General features: G+C 48.0%; 1 protein-coding gene across 3 annotated transcripts in view; it reads left to right on the top strand.

Moving 5' to 3' along the window:
* STARD8 (StAR related lipid transfer domain containing 8) overlaps positions 1–23,076 on the top strand; it is a 75,645-nt gene that overhangs the window by 37,048 nt on the left and 15,521 nt on the right. The window contains exon 1 of one of the 3 annotated variants that reach the window (XM_084790439.1): positions 5,186–5,319. The exons of 1 other annotated variant lie outside the window; for it this stretch is intronic. The gene's annotated coding sequence lies outside the window, so the exon portion shown is untranslated. Of the gene's footprint in view, positions 1–5,185; positions 5,320–5,992; positions 6,141–23,076 lie in introns of those variants that run through there. One more of the 3 variants, XM_084790438.1, reaches the window with a different exon arrangement.

Raw genomic sequence — 23,076 nt, 5'->3', positions numbered from 1 at the left:
AGGGCAGTTCCAGAAAGGCAAAGTTGATGATAATCTGTTGAAAGCCTTAGCTCTGGCTAAAGGCTGGATCAGGACTTTAACGGTGTCTGGGTGGGTGGGGGTGGGGGGGCGTTGGGAGGGTTGGTCGAGGGGGCCAATGTTAGATGTAGGCCTTTGCTTATCTCCCCTCTGCACACTGTGACCCTCTCAGCAGGACAGGAGTGGGTGTGGTGTCTGGGTGAACATCCTGTTCTGGATACCTGTGCCAGGTTCACCAACCACCAAGAACTCAGTCTAGGGTGAGTTCTTACCTCAACCCCATCTGTTGGTTTGGGGTAGGTGGCAGTCCCTTAGGAGGTAGGAATATGTGTGTACTCCATCCGCCCACTGCAGCAAGCCTCTGGCTCCCTTGAGATGTGCAGTTGAGGAAATGAAGAATTTTGTGTTCTCCTTGAGTGAAAGGAAGGAGGTTCAGAGGCCCCCGACATCCCTCCTAGCTAGAGGCCCAGCCTCCCTCTCTGCCATCCCAGAGTTCTTGGCCAAGCATCGAGGTTCCTTTCAGTGTGCCCTGGGATGGTAGGTGAATACAGCCATACTGGTGTCCTGGGCAGTGGGTCTACAGGGTTCTTTATGCTCCCAGAATTCAAGTTTCTGTTCTATATCCCCAGTTGGAAGCACAAAACAATGAGGTATAGGTGTGTCCATATCTTTCCCATTCTTCCCACAGCTGCAAAGATCCCTCTTAGTCCACAACCCTTGACGTGAGCAGCTGTGATATTTATCTGTCTGAACCATGACTATGTCATGTTCTGTGAGCCTGAGCAATAGGCTTCTTCCACGAGGCTTGCTGGGGGCCCTCCAGCCTACCAAGAGCCATTTTTTTTCTTGTGGCCTTGAAAGAGGCTTGAAGGAACGTGTGGAAGCCCTATGTGAGAGTCATGTGCTGGGTGTAGCAGCTTCGATTATAACTCCTTTCCCCCTTAAGGAGCCATTTTCCTCTTTTTACATTCCCATGGTGAGAATTCCCTCCAACCAGTGTGCTCCTGGAGATGCTATTGAAAAAGCAGAAACAGTGTATGGTTCTGTCTGCTTTCTTCATGCCCATCTCTTCCCATCTGGTGTAGAGTAGGGCCATGCTACAGCAGCCAGATGAGCTTCCATTTCAGGCAGGGGGTCGGGGGTGGGGGTTGGGGGGGTTGGGTATAGGGGAGGAGATTCTCATCTCAGTCCTTATTAGGACCCAAAAGTCTAGAGGAAGGTTCTATGTAATTGGGTCTGAAAGTAGTCTCTGCACAGCCTAGAAGAAGAAGAAAAAGAAGAAAAATCCACTACCACCGCGAGTCAATGGAATTTAGCTCCTTCGTTGCTGTTCTGCTGCCCTAGGCCAGCCTTTACAGGATACTATCATATCCATTGTCTCCACTTTACCCACTGGTTATGACACACTACTTTTTTGGGGGAGGGGGTTGAGACAAGGTTTCTTTGTGTAACAGCTCCAGTTCCAGGCTGTCCTGGAACTCACTTTGTATGTAGTCCAGGCTGGTCTCAAACTCACAGAGATCCACCTGCCTCTGCCCCCCACCCCAGTGCTGAGATTAAAGGTATGTGTCACCACGTCTGGCTACACACCACTCTTATTTTATAGGTGCAAATATGGGTAGTTGCAATGCCATGGTGCCTTGTTCTGGGTGGCATTGCCAGAAAATGGTAGAAGTAGCACTTCTCATACTTCCAGAGCCAGGATATGTTCTACCTTGGCTCAGTGGCTTTGACTATACTCAGAATTTAGTTCCAGTGGCTATTCAAGTGTTTGTGATCCCAGGGCATCTGCTCAGCAGCCATGCAAGGTAACAGCACGGTGATTTTCCTTTGCATTTCACAGGTGAGGAAATTGATGCATATAGTCCTGATTAGATTTGGGCTTTGTACACTGAACCCCTGGCTTCAAGAGCGCATTACACTCCTTATATGAAAAAGCTGTCCTGTAGTAGAGGCAGAATAAAGAAAGCCTCGTGCTTTACACACACACACACACACACACACACACACACACACACAGCAGGGGAAGGGGGGGAGTTTTGGGTTTTGCAAACCCAGCTTGCTTCGTTCTCCCAGCTGATGATTAGGCTGGCATGCACAGTATCAGTGAGCTACTTCAGAGCAGAGAACAGCCAGGCCAGAGTGGGATTTGTGGAGAAAAGGAAGCCAGGACCTGCAGGCTCACTTATTTCCAGAGCTGATTGGGCTGCATTCCAGAAAGATTCCCGTGAAAAGGCACATTTCCCACATTCTTTCTAGGCACCATTATGGACTATCTGTGTCTTGTGCAGGGTGCGCTGAGGCTGGCAGAAGAGGCTGGTACTGTTGAAGGTGCTGTTGAACTATCTTGTCCCCTGTGAAGAGGCTGAACACTCTTCCCTTTCTGAAGCTCTCAAGATAAATTGGGGAGTTTTTTGTTTGTTTGTTTTTGTTTTTAAAGATCCAAAGAAATAACCCTTGGACTGTTTCAAAGTGTCATGACTGTGTGTTATAAAAGTTAGGACTAAAGTTTTCCTTAATTACTGTGTTCACTCATTCATCAAAATTTGGTTTTCGAATCAAAGTGTTTATTAAGAGAAATGTTTTGAGGTGTAGTTAAGTGAAGGCATTGGACAAGAGAAAGGTACTAAAAGGAAAAGGACAATACATACCAAAAATTGGGTGTGGGCTTCTCAAGAGGGAGTGTTGCAACAATAACAGCAACAAAATGTTTTCAGTATGCATGTCAGGCACTGTGGAACAGGAGCTGTATTTATTTATAGCAGTTTCTAGGTTTTGTAGTTTTTCATGCTGTTTTAGTGTTTTTGGTATTTTGTGTACTTTTGATCCTTTGCAGTTTTTTTTGTTTTGTTTCATTGCTTAAAAAACAAAACAAAGAAATAAACAAAAAACAAAAAGCAAAAACAAACAAACAAACCACAAAAATCACACAAACAAAAACACAAAAAGCAAAAAATGAGGGGCTAGGGAGGTGGTCTGGTTGGTAGCGAGAAGGAGGCCCAGAGTTTTATTCCAGAACCCACATGAAAACTGCCCTACTTGGCAGAGGGTTTATAATCCCAGCACTGGAGAAGTGGAGACAAGGGGATCCCTAGGGTTTGCTGCTTAGCCGGTTTAGTCAGCCAGCCAGCCTGAGGCCACTGAAAGACCCTGTCTAAAAATAAAAGCAGGTAGGCATGCCCTGAGGAATGACACTGGAGACTGTTCTCTAGTCTCTACACACATGTGCACTCTTGTAGACACCCACTCACACATGTGCACCCACACACACTCACACACACACGCTGGTATTTCAGAACCTAAATTATCTTAATCCAGAATCCAGTTAGAATAATCTACTAAATTACAGGTGGTGGCACAGACCTATAACTCCAGCATTTAGGAAGCTGGGGCAATTTTGACTTTGAGGGCAACCTGGGCTACATATAGAAAGCTTGTCTAAAAAGTAATACCTATTACATGTTAAATCAGGCTTCCCGTTATTCATATGCTTATGATTTCTTCACGGTTATCCTTAAACGCCTTTTAACATTTCTTCACCCACTAGTGACCATTGCTGGGAAGCCACTGGAAGCATTATGCTCAGTGCCATGGGGTAGATGAACTCAGCTCTGACATGGTTTTCTGTCTTTAAGGATAGGATCGTGGCAGGTCTTCCCCTTTTTAAGTCCTTTCTAGCATTGTGTACGAGCAATATACTTTTGGCTTCAATTCAGACCCTTAAACATACTTACAATATTGTATTCATCCCTGCCTCAAGAAAGAGGCTTCCTACATAGCCAAAGGATTATGTGCTCCTGGTGGGGTTTTTGGCTCGGGGAATGAGTTCAGGTATATAGGCTACAACCACATTTAATATCTGTGGGGAGGGATTAGGGGATGGAGGTGGAATGGCTCGCTTTGCAAAGAAATTGGCACAGGATACCAGTTGCAGCCCTTCTGTTGAGAAGAACAGAGAGTACACACTAGGGATTGCTTGCTTCGTGGTCACTCATTTGGTTCTTGTGAGGGCTAGCCAGGAAGGAGGAGGGGGTGGAATTTGTTTAGCCTGGTAGACTGGAGGCAGAATGCCTGGTTCTGTCATTGCCGCCAATGACCTTGAGCAAACTGCTGTGTTGACTGCTTTAGCAATACAGTGAGATGGATGCAGTCCGTGTAGTCTAATGAGTAGTCTAATGACCTTAGCTCCATTCCGTTCATCTATTTGATATGGAGAAAGTAAGCAGTGTGCAAGTAGTGGCCTGCCATGGATTTGCTGAGTAGCCCAGAATAAGTCACCTCTTTTCTTCTGTTTCTGTCATTGCAAGCATAGCTGCAGTGCCCTGAGATCTTGGATACTCCTAGCCCTAGCTAAATACAAGTCCTCAACTCAATAGTGAAATTAAGCTTGTCAACTGATGTTGGAAACTTCACAGGCAAGGCAAGGAAGAAACCAGTTCTTAAAACTATTTCTTCCTGAATTGGAACAGGCTTTCTTTTAATACTTGGTTTTAGAACTCCTGGAAGCTTTGGTGCCCTGAGTTCTCCAAGTGTTTCTATCTGGAAGTAGAATTTGGACTTGGCAGGGGCCAGAGGGTTAGGTATTGGGGAGGTTGCAGAGTGTTGGTGCCTGAATAAGGTGGGAATGGCAACTTCCTGGTCATATATGGAGTTTCTTCCCTTTCCACTTTGTTGCCGCTACTAATTGTGTATCTCACTGATGCGGTCTTCTGGATTTACTATAAATTATCCTGGACAAGCCACTTAAACCCTCTCGTGCACATAGCATTTATATTTGAAGCCTGCATGCAGAGCTAGACACATTCAGAACTCAATAAATATAAGTCTGTGTGTCTGGACAACTCGTTCCTTCAAGCTCTGCCCCTTCTAAGCTGTCTTGGGCCCTGGGCTTGTGCCTCCAGCCTCCGGGCTCCGGGCTCCAGGCTCCAGGCTCCAGGCTCCAGCGGAGTGACCTGAGGGAAAGCCAGGACATTGGAGGAGCTGGCTGGCAGAGCCCCGCCCAACCTATTTGGACAACTTTCGGGGGAGACGGGGGTGGGAGGGGGAGGGACACGACTGAGCCCTCATTGGTCTAGGGACCTGTAGGTGGGTGGAGCACCTTTGCTGCTTACTCGCCAACGCTCCCTCCCTCCCCACCTGCGGGGCGAGCAGAGTCTGGTTGACAACGGCTAGGCAGCTGCCGCAGCTGCTGTTCTGGCTGGCACCGTTACCCCTGGCTCCACGCGAGTCCTCATCGAGCAGTCCTACCGGCGCTTGCCTCCCGTCCCTGTCCCTTTGCCGCGGTGTGGACGCGGCTGCCAAGTAAGAGTTGGGGCGACTTCAGGGGGACACTCAGAGGGACTAGGGCCCTGGGCTCCGGTATCCCGCTTAGCCGCTGCTGCGTTCCGCTCCGGCCCTGCTGGTCTCTTAGCAGTTCCGCTGAGCTTGTGGACCGAGTAGGCAGGAAGGAAAAGTAGCTGTGCTGCCTCTGCTCAGGGGTTGGGGTTCAGAGTTATAGAAAGTGGAGAGCCCTGAGCTCGCTCCCTGCACACTCCCATCGGAGTCCCACAAACGGGCTGGGTTTGGCGGCCTGAGGACCCCGGGCCTGACTGGCGCCACTGCCTTCCCGGGGACTGACTCAGTTGTGGGGTGGGAGCTCACCTATTTTGCCCTCCTTCTACTTTGAGGGGCATTTCCAGGAAGGCCTCGGCCCCATGGACCCCCACCTCACCTCACTGCCTTCCCACTTGGACAATGAGTGTGCTGTCCTCGAGGTAGCTTTGCAAGCAAGTTAATAAGTGTTTCTGGATAAGTCACATCGTTCTGGGACTCAGTTTGCCATGAAGTCCTCCGTAGGTTTAGATTAGAAATGTTCAGATGAAAGGCTATTAGACAGAAGTTTAGGGAAGCGCTAACTTGGGCAGTCTCAATGTCTCTTCCAACACTTGCTCAAGTTCAGTACCAAATTACCACGCAGGAAACCGGGGTTCCGCCAGTTCATGTGACCATAGGCGAGTCATGCTTTCGTGTCAAGTATTTTTAATGGCACCTCAACTGGCAGCTAGATTTCAGTATCAGAAGGGCCCCAGTGTCTTCTGCTCTGACGTTGGCTAACTTGGTGCCTAGGTCCAGTCTCCTAACCGGTAAGTAAAGAGAGATGGTTTCTGGGGGCACTTGGGGCGACTGGAACTAGGCGTTGGCGAGTCTTGTGATGATTATGCAGCTAGACTAGCTGGAAAATTTCTGTTGGGGAGACAGCAATCAAACTGAATGTGAGGACATGTAGGACTTTCTTCCGGACACTAGGCTTCTCACTTTGGGGACCCGAGAGAGTGCACTTAGACATGACATTCAGGCAAAGTACTGGTGTCCTGGTTTGCTTGGTTCTCACTCAGAGCACCTAGTAATCCTGGGAGGGAAGGATAATGAATCACCCAGGGCTATTTTCAAACCCTGACTCCTGTTGCACCACCAGCGCTCACACCCACTCTAAGGGTTGCAGTCTCTGCCTGTGCAGTCTGTATCCTTGATGTCTGGCTTTCCTGTCGCCTTCACCTTCCTGGAATGAAAGGGAGACATTCTTTTCTGGGGACTGGAGGTAGGCAGCCCAAGGCAGAGGTGGCGTCTAGGTGAGTGATGGAGGGAGGAAGAGTGGGATGGGGAGGCTCATGTCTGTCTGGGAGGGGTAGGGGATAAAGTTTTTATCCTGAAGGTGTAGTTGCCATTTCGCCGGGTATCTGGTGTTGGTTGTTACTTTAGAGCTTTGGCCTTTCATCCAGCCTCCGGACTTGGGATTTCTGCTCCTTTGAACCTCTATAGTTAGAGCTGAGAAACACCATACTGAACGGAGGCTGCTCTCCCCTGCTCCCTTGCCCTCATTCCACACTGCAAAGAGCTCTTTGAAGAATACCAAATCTCTGTGCACATCTGCAGGCCTCTTCTGCCCGTGCGCGGAAGCTGCCGGGAGATGGTATCTGGAGATGTAAAGATGGCAAAGTGGCCATGGGGCACTGCCTCTTGTAAAGATGATGGCCTTAATACTTCCAAAGCTGGAGGAGAGGAGAAAAAGTAAAGGGGTGTCTTATCTGCTAATTTTTAGTTTGAAATAATGAATGCCATTAGAATATTTCCATACACACATGCTATTGTACACTGCTCATAATCATCCCCTCTATCATCTATTGCTCTCTATCTGTATTGAATTTTTAAATATATATATATATTTTGGGGACTACAGATTGGAATGGGAGCACAGGGAGTCTGGAGCCAGGTATAAGGACAGCAGCAAGGACACAATAGCAAGAGATGGAGAGGCAATGTCTGGCTGTGGTGCTTCTTTGCCCTTTGTTAGCTGTCTTCTGAAGCCCTGTGGTCCAGCCATGCATACTGTGGGTTCCGTAAATGGCAAGTTCTTGGGGGGGAAGGATGGAAAAGGAGTCCTCAGATGAAAGAAGGAGATACTTTATTCTTGAGTAAAAAAAAGAGAGCTTTTTCTTTGAGCTCCCAGTTTGGGTAGGATCAAACCTATGGCCTTGGGCCACTTAGGGCTCAGTTGGGGCAGGGGGCGGGGTTTGTCAAAGATTTCAGGGTTTGGAATAGGAAGCATGTGTCCATCAATGTCAGTCCTGTGAGGATTTGGTGGTGGGGGTTGTTTTGTTTTGGTGTTGGGGTACGGGGATGGAACCCTTGGTCTAGTGCATTCTGGGCACTCACTTTAGTACTAAGATACACCCCTAACCACTGATGAGTTTTATATTCCCTGCCCCCCACAGCCCCCGATGAGATGTTTGAGCACCATCAGGTCAAGTGGTTGGTGGTGGCAAAGGCTATTAATGCTTTGATCAGTTGTGACTAGGGGTGGGGGTGGGGCTCGGTGCTTCTGTGTGTGTGTGTGTGTGTGTGTGTGTGTGTGTGTGTGTGTGTGTGTGTGTGTACATGGGCCCTCAGAGATATGAGTCAGTGAATTAGAGGCCCCCAGGCTGCGCCATAGTCACAAGTCTGAAGTGCTGACTGTCTGTATTGAGTTTCCTCTGGTGGCCCTCCATCCTAGGGACTTGCATGCTGAGCAGTTGCTGTTCCTGTTGACCTCAGCCACATGCTGCGATCTGAGAAACCAATGTTAAGTTCCTTAGCAGGCCAGGGTGTCACAGAACAAAGAACAAGGGATTGGAGGGCTAGGCACATGGAGACCTAAATCCAGTCTCTTCAACACTTTCAACCCTCAGTTTCTTTGTGCTTTCCACTTCATCAGATTAAACGAGGGGATTAATAGCTAAATGTTTTTGTCAACCTACAAACTGCCTTGTATATGATTAGTCATCAAATTCAAGCTTGGCACTAGTCCTCATGGAGAACCCACAGGTATAACACACACCTTTGGGAAATCCACCCTCCAGTTTAGGGAGTTGGTGGCCTGAAACACCCCCCATTGAGAGTTTAAAAGTATTCTAAGCAATTTTCAACATATTTAAAAAATAGAGGCAATTAGTGTATAATTAGGTCTCAAGGAAGGTAGTCTCACTTACTCCACCCTGTTTCTTGTCACTTGAAATCTCAGGCATGTTATCAATTCATCCAAAAATATTTTAATATATCTTTCTAAAAGATAAGGACTTGCAACAAAATATGCACAGTATCAGTGTCATAACAAAACCTAGTCCCTTGGTGTCACCAAGAGTTTGGTTAATATTCACATTTCAAGTTGTTTTGCCCTAGAGTTCATGGGGTGGGGGAAACCTGCTAAAGAGAAGGTGACTGAGGAGTGTGGGTGACATTTGGTCTGAACTGTAGAAGAGAGGTTAGAGGGATTTTAGAGCCTGGGCTCTTCATTTTACAGATGCCACACTGCCAGCAGCAGAGGTTAACTGCCTCTGGGATCCCGATCCCAAGGCTGACCTGTAGAAAGTTCTTGTAGCCATCAGAAATGCCATGCTTTCATTCCTCAAGTGGCAAAAGAGAGATTTAATTCTCACTTGCCTTCTGTGCTCAGAGGCCACCCAAGAGTTTGAGGTCAGCAGGCCTGGGAGAATTCCTGGGAGAATTCCTGGGAGGCTGCTCTCTATCCAAGCCCCTCCCCAGCTCTGGGACCCCGAGGCCAATTTGAAGCAAAACAGGATGCATTCAGGATGAGCGTCTTTTCCAGCTTGTCATCTAATCACCAAGGCCCAGCTTGGAGCTTCCTCTTTCATTTATGATAAAAACCCTTCACTGTTTCTCTGTTTTCCCTCCTTCCCCATTAAGGGGGTGCTGACTTCCTCCATTTCCGGGCCAGCCCCGTGTGAGCAGGGAGAGGCCTCTGCCCTTACCTACTCCATTGCTGGCTGTCTTGTCAGGGTGAGAAAGATCCCAGGATTGTCCTGCTTGGCTACAGCTTCTTGCTCTTGGGCTGTCCTTGGGAAAGGAATGGCCTCATTCCAACAAGCCTAGGGTCCTGCCACTGCTTGGTTAATGATTGAGCCACATAATAACCACCTTGGAAAGTCACCTCTACAGGATGGCCATTAACTAATTCCCTGTCCACTCTAAGCCTTAAAGGAACCCCATCCTAAGCCTTTACCTCCTCCAGGAAGGGGAACTGATAAATATCCAGTCATGAGAACTGAAGCCAATTAAAAATCTGCCCTTCCGTCCCATGTTTGAACAAACAGAAGTAATCATTCCTATTGTTTGAAGTACTTATACTCAGATTAGATGTGATTGGGTTTTTGGGGTTTTTGTTTGTTTGTTTGTTTGTTTTGGTCTGGTTTGGGCTTTTGTAGGCATGAGAGTCAGAAAGGGCTCAGGGTATTTCCAGTAGCTTAAAAGAACCAGAAATAAGCCTGGTAGCAGAAGCTTGGAATCCTAGCCATTCAGGAAGCCGTGGCAGACCACTCAGACATTCAAGGCCTACCTGGACTACAGAGTAAGTTCAAAAACCATCCAGACAACTTACCAAGAGCCTACTTCAAACAACAACAAAACAAAACAAAACAAAACAAAAAACAGAAAGAGAGCTAGAGCTATGTCTCAGCTCTCACACCTACTTAGGCTAAATGTCCAATCCCAAATGCTGCTGAGATGGGGAGCAGAGAGGGAGACAGGTGTCTGCAGCCAGTTAGCTGAGAGCCTGGTATGGAAGAAAACGTCTAGTGGGAAGAGTCAGGCCAGAACCCAGACACAAGTTAGAAAGTTCTAGGCCACAGCACTTTTCTATAGTTTCAGAAGAAACAGAGGAGACAACATTTATGTAACGACCCCTGTGTGTCTAGTAGAGCCAGGAACTTGGCCTCTGTTTCTGTCTCTGAGTGACTTTAGGCAGGTGTCTGGGCCTCAATTTTCTACATGTGTATATTGGGTGGGGCAGGTACCTGGACTCCGGATTTCCCAGCTCCCTTCCAGCTGTGAAGCATGTATTTCCCACTTAACACCTCTTGCTTATCCACAGGGTGATGTAGGGCTGGCTATACATTCAGCCAGGCCCAGCTCAGGTTGGGCTGTTTGAGTCCTGGACTTGCCACAGCTGGAGTTCTCCTAGGCGTGGACAGCCTGTTTCCTAGCTCCTCCCCATGTTTGCATCTGTCCTAGGAGGTCTCCCTCTGACCCATTCCTCCACAAGTTAATGAGTGACTTTTCCCTCTGGGGAATAGGAGCCCAAGGTGTTCCTGAGAGCTCAGAACTCGGTGGGAATCCGGGAAGGCTCGGCCTCTTTCTTTCTTTCTTTTCCTCACAATCTCCCCTAGAGGTTAGGTATGCAAACAGTCCAGGGAAGAACGGCCTTTGGAGGACAGGATGCCACACCTTCTGAAGCTAGCATCCCTCCCCCTTGGGCTTATATAGTTACTATTTCCCTGGCTTCAGCATCCTGGAGCAATGTAAGTTGCAAGCTGTTGTTTCCCATCAAGGGGATGACTGCAACAGGATGTCTCCTGTTGAATGTAAAAGTATTTTCTTGAAGCTTCTAGCCCTGACACGCAGTTCTGCCCCTTGGAACTAACTAGAACCCTCTTTTCTGTCTGAACATCTGAAGGCTGAAGAGTGAGCACACACCCCTGTGTTTTCACCAGCCGAAACAGCTCAGCTCCTGCAAATATTCCTTCTGGCCTTGGGTCAACACCCTCCTTAGCCGCATCATTGCCCCCTCTATGTGCTACTGTTTGTAGCCCGTTTACCAATGGGCCCTCATTCTCCTCTCTTTATTTTTACTCTGGACTTTCGAGATAACCATCACAATAATCCCTTGCTGGTGATTCCAATGGGCAGACACTAAGCCCCCAGGATCTTGAGCCAAGATACCTAATATAAACCTATCTAGGTCATTTGTTGTTCAGGTCCAACCAGATCTCCAAATTGGGGAACCCTTGGAAAACAAGGCCTTTCCCTTGGTGTCCTCTCTCTTGACAGACGGCAACACTGTTTGACAGTAGGTATTCGGCTAAATGTGCTGATTATAATGTAGCCTGGGTGGGTGGGTGGGGGCTTGAACACTGTGCTTCTCTGCCCCTTTGCCCTCGGCAACTGGTGGGGAGGAAGGAAAGGGAGCGTTTTAGAGAATAGCAAAGACAGAAATGGGTGTGAGCCATGCCTATGGTGGGGACTGTAAGAGTGAATCAGGCTGAGAGAAATACCAACTCAGTCATTCCTTCCTGTGGCTAGTGATGATGACAGCAATCAGTCCTGTTTCTTTAGTTTCCAGGACCCTTTCACGTCCACTGTCCCTCTGTGTTCTCAGAGTAGCCTGGCAGAGTAGCCACCCTGATCCCTTCAGTGTGATCCTTGGCAGTCCCCAGCTAAGGCTCAGGAGGACAAGAGAACAGTTTCCAGTGAAGCAAGATTTGGAATCCAGATCTCCTGACGCTCAGCTCTCCCTGTTTTCCTCAAACCACACCTGGCAGCCAAGGCAGGCGGCTGGAGCTGACTAGGCAGTGTCCTCCCCACAGAGGAACCTCTGCCTGGGCTACAATTCTGTTACCCTGGTAGAAGGAGCAACCTCCAGGGGAGGTGGCCTGGGATTTCCTGTCCTTTTTCTGGACCGGCCAAAGACTGGCCTGTCTGAGGTACGTAATTTTAGCCCACCATTTTGCTCCAGGCTGAGGTCAAATCAGGCTGCATAGAGGTCAGAGATGTTGTCAGAAGGGCTTGGTTCTAAACAACTGGCTCACAAAGCCTGTACCCCAGCATCACCTTCTCCATGGGCAAAAATAGAGGCTGAGGATGTAGCACAGTTGATAATATACTTGTCTAGTATGCAAGAGGTCCTGGGTTCAAGTCCCTGTACCTCACGTAAACAGGATGTGGTGATGTACACTTCATCCTAGTACTTGGGATGTAGAGCAGGAGGATCAGAAGTTGAAAGTTTGTCCCCAGCTATGTAGCAAGTTTGATGTGAGCTTGGGATATATAGGACCCTGCCAAACAGAAATAAAGGAAAGGAAAGAATGCAGTGTGGGGAAAGGCCCCACATAGAGCAGAGCTCTGGACACAAGAGGGTGTTGATGAAGAACATGATCTCTGCTTTGATATTCCTGTACAAAGCCCTGGGGGGCATCTGCCAACAATGAAGAGACCTGTACCTACCTCCCTGGGTTGTTTAGTATTCACTCTGATCAAATAAACAAAATCTTTGTGTGACTGCTGGCAAGTAGTACTTCGTGCAGCTTGTAACTTGGCTGTTTTTCGCTGATCTGGGGTTACGCAGGGCTCCAGCATACCACCTCCATGCACTGGGTCTGGACTTTTCTGTGACATCAGACTCTACCACATCTAGAAAATTTCTCTGTACTTTAAGGTTGTGACATTGCAACGGGCTGTGGTAATGATGGTAATAACAATAATAGTGACCTCTGCTATGGTCACTTGACACATTTTTACCATACTTAGCCCCTGTGACAATTCCATAAGGCAGGTAGAGCTATTAACTTCCCTACCCTATTAACTTCCCTACCCTTACATATAAAGAAGATGAGTAAGGAGAAACTGAAGAAGGGCCATGCCCAATGTCAGATAACTGAGGAGTGATAAAAATGAGGACGCAAGCCGGGCGTAGTGGCACATGTCTTTAATCCCAGCGCTCGGGAGGCAGAGGCTGGTGGATCACTGTGAGATCGAGGCCAGCCTGGTCTACAAAGTGAGTCCAGGACAGCCAAGATAACACAGAGAAACCCATCTCGAAAAACAAAAAAACAAAACAAAACAAAAAAATGAGGGCGCAGATATTCTGATTACACCTCCTATCATCTTAATGGCCTACTCTTTTCCTTGATGTTTGCAAGGCTTGGAAGGGCACGACAAGTTTGGGCCTCTCTTCTCCCTCCAAGTGCACAACATATCCAGAAGCAACTTATCTTTCTGGGTAGTCAGGCCCTAGACTACTTGCCTACTTCCACTGCCCCCCTCCCCAAGGTAGAAGGAGGAAAACCATGAAGTAGTGGGGGTAAAGACTCTAAAATAGAGCCTCGCTGGAGTTGGGAGGGATCTGAGGGAGGGATTTGTGTGTGTGTGTGTGTGGGGGGGTCCTGGCATCAGCACTTGGTGTGCTTTATTAGCACCTTGTAGCTCTGAGAGTAGGGAGCAGGGTGCTGGGTGTCATGGTTGGGGGAGAAGAGACACTTTAATGTGCTGTCTTGACAACGGGTTGCATTATTTAGAAAGTGTGGGTGGGTAGGGGCAGGCAGAAGCCTGGGCAGATTAACACTTATGAGTGCCTTCCAGCTCACGGAGCCCATGCTTGTATTAGGATTATGTGGGTGGGAGGAGTTGTCCTGAACATCTAGCCTCTCCACCCCCACCAAGTTTACACTTCTCAGACTTTGGGGGCTGCAAACTTCCTTCCTTAGGCTGCACTAGCTGCCAGATCCTCTGCTTTGGAGTTGGCTCCGTGTTACCTTGTCTCCAAAACAAGCATCGCGGGTGTCTCTCTCAGAGGACAGTTTGTCTCAGTCTCTGCCTTCCTGGGTAGGGTGGGCCAGACAACATCTCTGACCAAATACACCAGGCAAGCTCAGCTTTTGTTGTGTTTTCAGACATTGGTGCCCAGCACAGGGCCTGGTTCTAAGTAGGTACCATTCTGTGAATACACCCACAGGGCACAAGGGCTGGTTTGGGAGGGGGTTACCAAGACAGGATAAAAATGGGAGCTCATTAACAGGAAGTGTTCTGGCAGGTAGGCAGGTTTCTGGCCCCACCTGTACACCTGTAGAAGACACCTGATCTTTCATAGGCTTAGTTTTACATTTGTGCAACAGGCACCACTTGCTTTGGACAGGGTTGTTGCGACCACCAAATGGAGTGGGAGGTGATCTAGTGCTCATCCCATGGATGGGAACTACTTCAGGCTAAGGCTTCATACTGTGCATCCAAGTGCTCGCGCATTGGCATGGAATGTGCAGGGGCGGGGGTGGGAGGGTGGGTAGGTTGGGGTCAGTAATATCAGTGGAGGGACGCCAGTGATATGCCCCAAATACCCATGCACATACCATTCACCACACACACAGGATAAGTGGGCTGTTATCTCATTTGATCTTTAGAAAAACATCATGTTGGTTCTGTGATTATATCCCTATTTTAGAGATAAGGACACCAAGGCACCAGGAAATTACACAACCCAAGGAACGTCATCAGTGCGCAGTCCTTGGCCTGAAACGCAGCAACTGTTCTGTTGCTTCTATTACTGTCTGTTATTTCTTGTTGCTAATAGTTGAAGTTGGTATCACACATATTGCCATTAATGAGCAGAGTCCATCAGCAAGGAGCAAAATCAGGACTGAAAGCTGTATCTTCAGATTGTTAGCCTCACTCTTTCCGCCTTATCCTACAATGCTCTTCATGTAGGCCTCACACAGTGGAGCTCACAAACTCACCATTTGGAGTTCTTCTTCCTGTGACTCTACCATGGCCCAAGCACTCACAATGTCAGTCCTATCCCTAGCCATGTGCACACCACGGCCCTCTCTCTGGCTGCCTGCAGGGCTCAGGGGAGGGATTATGTCTGCTTGCTTCTTGAAGAGGCCACTTCTTTCAAGCCCATTTCCTTTCTGTCTGAGACAGTTTTTTTTTTTCTGGATCCTAGGGTGGGGCCAGTCTACTTTAAGGCATTTCCTGCCCGGAGTTTATATTTGGCTTTAGCAAAAGGAAAGGGAAATAGGCAAGGGGAGTAGGATGAAGAGGTGGTGGCGCATGGTCAAAATAAGTGAACATGAAGGTTTTGTAGGCCAGGAGAGGGAAGTAGGAGGTAATGAGTGGCCGTGAACATCTCAGGTGAACTTCATTGCCCATACTTAAGCTCGAGTGGAGGAGCTAATAGCTCCCCGAGGACAGAATGCCTCCACCCTTAGGCAGAGTTCATTTTCTGTTCTCATACCTGGATGCTCCTGAGGCTTTGCTTTCTGCTCCGGGGCTTGGCGTTCTGCTAAGGAGTGCGGCTTCAAGTACGGCAGCTGTGGGCTTCAAGGTAGATGCTCAATCCTGTTGAATGACCGTGGAGAGAGATAACAGAAGAGGAGCTGGAGCCAGAAGCAAATACACTGTTAGGTTGGGAAGCCGAGCTTCCTGTCTGGGCGTTGACCAGAACATTCAGTATCCCTTATCACATTGCCTTTGGGAGCATGGAAACAAATAGGACCCAGAGAAATGGAACTAGCTACCAGTCAAATGGGGAAGCCAGCCTCACATGCTGATGGCTGTTGAGAGGTGGGGAGCTTTATGGGTTGGAATGCTTGTTCTAGTCTCGAGCTTGAGTGTCGGTTTAGAAGTAGGCTGATTTCTGCTCTAGGCTTTGGGCAATGAGGCGTCAATTAGGATGCAGAATAGAAGAGTGGTCAGGTTAGGGCTGGGACCTTTGGGAGAAGAAGCTGGTAGGGTAGCCTGTTGACAGAGACTGGAGACTAGAAACATCAAGGGCTGAAGCACTCTAGCATGAGACTCTAGAACATAGTCGTGTTTAGGAAATCCGACCAGTTAGCGGGAGTTGTTAGAAGCTGATGACTCATTATGTGGGAGGAAAGAGGAGGACAAGGTGTTGGATGGCTTTTGAGGCAAGAACATCAGCAGAATTCTTCCCTCCCATCCCCTCCTGGAGGATCTAAAGTCCAAATGCACCTTCCTCCACTATCCAGGACAGCTCCTCTGCTGAACCACCCAATGTCATTCGCAGCTCTGACTCTAGGGGTTGGGGAATAGCCACGACAAGATGAGAAACTAGGTTCAGAGGTAGTGGCTTCCCTAAAATTACACACAGTGGGTAAGGGAGCTAAAGCTATAAGGTGGTATGCCTGACCTTCAGCCCAAAGGTTTGAACCCGGTCTGCAGTAGAGGGCAGTTACTACTGGTCTAGCGTCTGCCTTAGACTAGTTTGTTTGGCATCTCTTGCCTCTAGGCTGGAGACTGGACTGGGTGAATAGCACATAGCTTATTACAACAAATGTCTTTCTTTGTCACCTCTCACCTTGTCAGAGCACCTAAGACTGAGTTAGAGGACAGTAGCCCTTGGGGACAAGAAAGCTAGTAGAGCAACTGTAGCAGAGCAGGTGGCAGCTTTGACCTTCACTGTCACAGGGAAGCCCTGGACTGGGCAGGAATGTCAGCTGTCTGTTTTGGCCCTACTGTGTCAATTACTAGTTTTAGGAGACCACAGGCCTGGCTGTCTCTGGACCCAGATTCTCAAACAGCTCCAGTGAGCCAGGATTTACTTAACCTCAGAGATCATGTGAGTCTTTTTACTCATGGCTACCACAAGACTCAAACCACCACTTTAGGGAATGGGAGAGGATCAATAGCACTGTGTTTGGGTGGTCCCGTGTGTGTGTGTGTGTGTGTGTGTGTGTGTGTGTGTGTGTGTGTGTGTGTGTGTGTATTTTTTCATACCAAAGCTGCCATCCATCTCTCTAAAGTCAAGGGACCACTACTAACAGACAGAGGTATATATTCTTTTCTTTCTTTTTGAAACAGGGTTTCTCTGTGTAGCCTTGGCTGTCTTGGACTAGATTTGTAGACCAGGCTGGCCTTGAACTCACAGCCATCTGTTTGCCTCTGCCTTCCTGAGTGCTGGGATTAAAGGCGTGCACCACCACACCTGGCTAGGTATGTATTCTTTACCTCACCACCACAACATCTCTCAAAGTAGATATGGCTGCCTGAAGCATCTGAGGCCCTCTTGGCAAGATTGAAATGAACATGTTAGGCTCCCCTCCCCCAACATCTGGTTGGGATGACCAAAAATGTCTGCAGACATTGTCTGATGAGAAGGAAATTTGTCCCCAGACGGGAATCCCTTTGGTAGGGATTCCAAGTTTTACCCTGTGAGCCGGTGCAGACATGAAGTGTCAGAGGACAGGCACATGCACACAAACTAGCCAGAAACTGTAGTGGCTTGAGGGCTTGCTACTTCCTGCTGCCGTACAGCCTTCCTATGCCGTTTGCTTTGTGGGTACTTCTGCGACAGGAAAACTCCACAAGTAATGCTCACATGGGCCCAGGAGCTTGGCATCCAGCTGCAGCTCCGGCAGGGACTCGGGCTGGCATCTGAACAGGTGCAACAGGGCCCCCAGTTCTGCCCTGCGACCTAGCAAGCAGGAAGCCAGCCAATGTCTAGTACTGCCAAAGCAGGCCGGCAGAAATACAGCGGCTCTTGCTGCGGCGCCCCTCCAGTGAGGTTTGGAATGTGGGATGGGAGCTATTTTGGTCTCCCTTCCTCCCCGTGCCTCCTTTCCCTGCCAGAATTGAGTTAGGGTGGCAATTTCAGCTAAGAGCAGCAATAGCAGAAAGTGCTGTGGACTGGTTGGGCCTTTCAGTAGGCAGGGAATTACCTACCCTTTGCCACCTCATGGTCAAGAAGGGAAGTGTCAGTGGCCACAGAATAGTTCAGTGAACACCCCCTTTGTCTCTGTCCTGGAGAAGTAGGGAAATCAGCTCTGTCACCTGTCACAGCATTTCTCTCAGGACAGTTGTTAACCTGGGCAAATTTAAATGAGGTGATACCGCTAAGAGTCACGTTATGGTGCCGACCTCAGAGGCTAGGTGGGTAAAGTGTGTCCGTATGAAGGACGTGAAACTGCCCATAAGCATTTGGGGATGCCAAGGATGGTAGCTTCTGACCAAAAAGTCCCCTTCCAAGGCTATTTTGTCTTGAAAAGGCTTCTCTCTGGGGTGGGGTCGGGGTGTGTGAAAACAAGAAATGGACCTTGGATCAGCCAAGAGGAATGAACTGAGCAAAATTTAGGCAGAGTTTAGCATCCCCCAGCTTCAGTGACAAAGTCTGTAGTGTTATGTAGCTCCATTCCTGGCTCTTCTCTCTTAGCCCAGCACAGGGTCTCAGCTTAGTTTCACAGAGCCTACCCCGAGAACTTACACCATCCCACAGACAGTGGTATTCCAGTAACCTTGGGATTCTAACTTTTCCTCCCGTTCACACTAAAAGTGGAGGAGACCAGTGTTGATACCAGATTGTGCTTGAGAGGCATCCAACCTATGACAAGGGCCATGGAAGATGTCTTTCCAAACAGGAAGCTGACAAGTAAGGTAAAGGCGACCACTATGTTTGCTGAAAGACAGTAACAGTCAGCAAATGGTTTCATCAACTTTCACAAGCACCCAACAGACTCCTGCCCCTCTCCCCAGCATAGGCACTCATGTTAGCGTTGGTTGTACTCTCTTGCCCGTACCCTAAGGCCTGGAGCAAACAAACTTCAGCCAGTGGGTTGATTCTGGGCTCTGGAGAACACCTTTCCAGGATGGTGTGTGTGTGTGTGTGTGTGTGTGTGTGTGTGTGTGTGTGCGTGCGTGCGCGCGCGCACATGTGTCTACTTCATTGGCCAAGACTATTAAGGCAGAAGTTCTGTCTTTACCGTACTTCAGAAGCACCTGAAGAACTCACAGAAGCAAATAAGCAAATGAAAGCCAACTTTATCCCAAGATACTCTAATATAATCAGTAATGGGGAGGGCCAGGGCACACTTCAAATCTCCTCAGGAGCTGATGCATACCTAGAATAGAAGCTGAAGGAGAAATGGCATATCCAAGAGCAGTAGCTAACAAAAGACATTTTCCTATCAGTCTTTGTGACATTTATTCATTCCTTGCTTTGGGCCCATTGTCTTACCTGGTATCCAGGCCTGAGATGGACTTTCTGGTTAAGAAAGAGAAGGATGAATGTAGTTTTAAATTAATCAATATTGCCTAATGATTGTTTATTATCAGGCCTATAATTAGTATTACTTCAGTAAAACCTGCTCGCAATCAATCAAGACACAGACACCTCTTATATTTTAAAATAGCCTTAGTTAACCTGGGGCGGGGCAGATACTAATCCCCTAAACTACTTCCCATGGTGTGGCAGGTATGGGATACCTGCCCCAATCCCATGCCGTTTGCTTCTAATAATTTCTATCAAGCTACCTCCCATCCATAATCTTGCTAATGTTCTTCATCTGGGCCAAATCTCCATCCATGCAGGCCATGTGCTTTTTTTCCATCTAACTCATGGAGGCCTACTTCTCCTCTCTCTTCTCTGGTCTTTTTCTTTCTCCTTCCCAGGATTCCTCTGTCTCTCCAAACCCTGGAACCTTAGCCACACCTACCCTCCCCAGGTGGGATGGCTTTTTATTAATTAGCATCAAAATACATCAGACCAACCTCCAACAATTCCCCTTTTCTGTCTAAATAAAAAGGCTATTTTTTTTTACATCAGACCATCCCCCCCAACAGATGAATCTGGAGCTTGGGCATCTCTTCCATGGACCACTGATTATCTATAGGCTGAAGGACCTTAATTTAAGGCACAAAGAGGAGAGGGGTAACCATCCCTGGACTAAGGTTCGTGCTGCTGTCTGAGTGAAGCCTTACCTCGTGCGGCATAGTTGCCTAGCACCTTATCTTCCTCCTAGCTCTCTCTTCTCAACGCCCTGTAACAAACACAGGCCCCCTATGTGTCTTAAAGTCTTATGACGTTACAAAGTTCAGATAGCCTTAACCAAACTAGCCCTCTGTAATGATAACTTTTATTTGTCAGATTTAAAACCAGCGAAGGAAGACTGTGGGGTGTATGGCTCAACTGCAGAGTGCTTGTCTAGCCTGAAAAAAGGGGGCCCTGCATTCTATCTCCAGCACAAAAACAAACAGGAAGAGGAGTGGGAAGGAGAGGAGGAGGAGGAGGAGGAGGAGGAGGAGGAGGAGGAGGAGGAGGAAGAGAACCACCACCAAAGGTTACCATCTCTATGGTAACCAAGGAACTCAGCAGGAGAGTCCTTTTTTTTTTTTTTACTTTTAATTAAAAATAGAATTTCTTCTCATACAATAATATATCCTGATTACAGTCTTCCCTCTACTCCTCCCAGTTCCTCCCCACCTCCCCTTCACTCCAGATCCACTCCCTTTCTGTCTCTCATTTAAAAAGAACAGGCTTCTAGGAGATAACAACGAATCACGACAAAATAAGATCTGATAAGATGAAGCAAGAACTATCACCATCGAAGTTGAATACAGCAACCCAGCAGAAGGAAAAGAGTCCAAGAGCAGGCAAAGATTCAGAGGCCCACTTGTCCTTACAGTCAAGAGTCTAACTAAATGGAAAGCCATAGTGTATACGCAGAGGACCCAGTGCAGGCCCCGTGCTTGCTGCTTCAGTCTCTGTGAGCTCCTGTGTGCCTTGCTCCGTTGATTCAGAGGGCCCTGTTCTAGCAGGAGAGTCTTTAATCTCCATTGTAAAAATGTGGCAACCATAGTTTAGAGAAGGAAGCAAGGTGCCCACGATGACTTAAGCAGTAAGCAGGGGGAACTAGCTTGATTAGAATTTTTTCCCTCAATCTACTTAGGCATTATCCTTTTAGACAGACATTGCTGCTTCTTCCCTCCTGAGTGTATGCAATGTTCCCATGTTCATAGATTGTGAGCTACAGGACCCCTGCTTTTCACCTTGGTCCTTCCCCCTGGGGGGGGGAAAAAGCTCGGTGCTAAGAAGATCTATGGTATGTGAGTTGTATACATGTAGGCACATACACATAGGTCATTGGTTTCTGCAGTCTTGTGCTATGCTACTCTGTAGTACCACCCTCCTTTTTCTGACCCTCTCTACAGGAGAACTCTGGGTACGGCTGCGAGGCCTGGTTCTTGTCTGGAGCTTACCCTGTGCCCTGACTCTTCAGCTTGTATCAGTTAGCTTGTACCTCCCCAGAGATAGTCTGAGCTTTCATATAGATAGAATCCAGTTTGTGCCAACTAAATGCTATAACTGGCCTGTCCCGGCTTTGGCCAGAGCACCAGCTGCAGAATACAACAGCTGAAACTCCTGGCAGTTGTGCTCTGGAATCTGCACATCTGGACACAGAGGTTAGGGCCAGGGGCTACAGACATTCCTGCCTCACTCGCTTCAGCCTGCCCAGTGTCACTCTTCCTGCTGGGCACATAAGCCAGTTCTCAGTTCACCAATTCTCAAGGCTTGTTCCAGCCTCAGGTGAGTTGACTCTAATGTAGTGGGGGGTGGGGTCACTTCCGGCCTCTCACCTGACAGGCGGCGGCATGTTAGACGGATGAAGCAAAGTACTTCAGCTCACCCCTTAATCACCAAGACATATGTCCCTGACTGCTCCATCTGAGAGGGAGCCTCAGGGCCCCCAAGGCCTTCCTGAGATGCTGTACTGTCAGAAGTCAGTGTCCCTGACATCCTGCTGGGTAATAACCCATTACATTCTCTGGATTCCTCCCAAAGAGGGCTGCTGAGGAATCCAGTCCTGAGACCTAACCCTAAACTCCTTTGTGCCTTTCCTTTGTCTTGCAGCCTCTTCAGTGTCTCTGGTTCTTAACCTCACTTCCCTAGGCCATTTGGCTCCAATTCTGAGATTGATGGGCCTCATTGCTTAGACACAGAAGCACATGTCGGCCAGGCCATTCTCCAGTTCCCCCTTTTAGTTAGGACTTTGAAAACCAGGTCTGGGAGGGAACACTGTTAGTGAGTGCTTAGCAGAATGTGCCAATGGCTTTTCTCTTCCCAGGTGTTTCACTTAGTGTTCCTTTTAGTGGATGCAATAGAGAGATTATAGGACTTGCCCTTTGTCAAAGAGTTTGAGAACGACAACATCAGGATTTGAACACGGGGTTGTGATTTCATCAAATGAGAAGAAGCAGCCAAAAAGTTTTCAGAACTTAGAATTGGTTCCTTGGTTGTCTGGAATTGGAGGGCTGGTAGTGTAATGTCATGGAAAAGAACACTAGACATGGAATTGCATGCTCAGCATTGTAGCTTCAGTTATGACACTTAATTCTGGGTGACACTGGATAGTTACTTTTTTGGTTTTTTGTGTGTACATGGATTATAGCTTTAAAAATATTGGTACAAGGCTGGTGAGATGGTGAGATTACATGTGTGTATGCATGTGCACACATGGACATACACATACAAATAATAAATAAATAAATAAATAAATAAATAAATAAATAAATAAGTATTTCTGGCATGCAGAGGATTAATGACCATAGCAGACTTGTTACCTTGTAGGGGTCACTGTCTCCTGATCACACCTCTCTGGAAAGTCTGACCTCATCCATTCTTTAGATTTTTCTTTTTGTCCTAGTAACAGGAAAGCAAAGCTGGTTGCTCTGCAGGGTGCTCAGATACTAGAAATGCCTTCTGTTGGGGCTAGAGTGAGAACAGAGGACAGGGGAGGTGTAGACAAACCATATGCTTCAGATGCTCCCTTACTTGGTGTGTAGTCCCTTCCTCTTTTCCCTTCCATCTCCTTCCATTGGCCTGGGGAGGTGAATTTTTTATTAGACCTGTATCGCCCCCTTGCAGACGAACTGAGGTACTGTTAGTGGGGCTCCGACCCTGAGAAGCCTCACAGAGGAAGGTGCACTATGAGAGGACACACACAGTGACATGTGGGTGCACACATGGACCAAGACACCTGCATGCATAATACAGGTGCACACTCCTGTAGTGCTCCTCATGGATCATAGCCATGAGAAGATTTGGTTGTGACCATATAGAGAGACTGTAGATGCTGAGTTGGTGCATGTGCTTGGAGAAATACACAGATGCTCACCCCTGCCGTGCCCGTTTGCCCCGGAACCTGCTAATACACCAAAAACTTACCAGACACTCTCTTTTCCTCCCCA

The sequence above is a fragment of the Acomys minous genome (assembly GCF_964271855.1).
Source record: "Acomys minous genome assembly, chromosome: 7".
Taxonomy (NCBI): Eukaryota; Metazoa; Chordata; class Mammalia; order Rodentia; family Muridae; genus Acomys; species Acomys minous.
The sequence above is the reverse complement of the archived record's forward strand: the minus strand, read 5'-3'. Positions and strand labels throughout refer to the sequence as shown.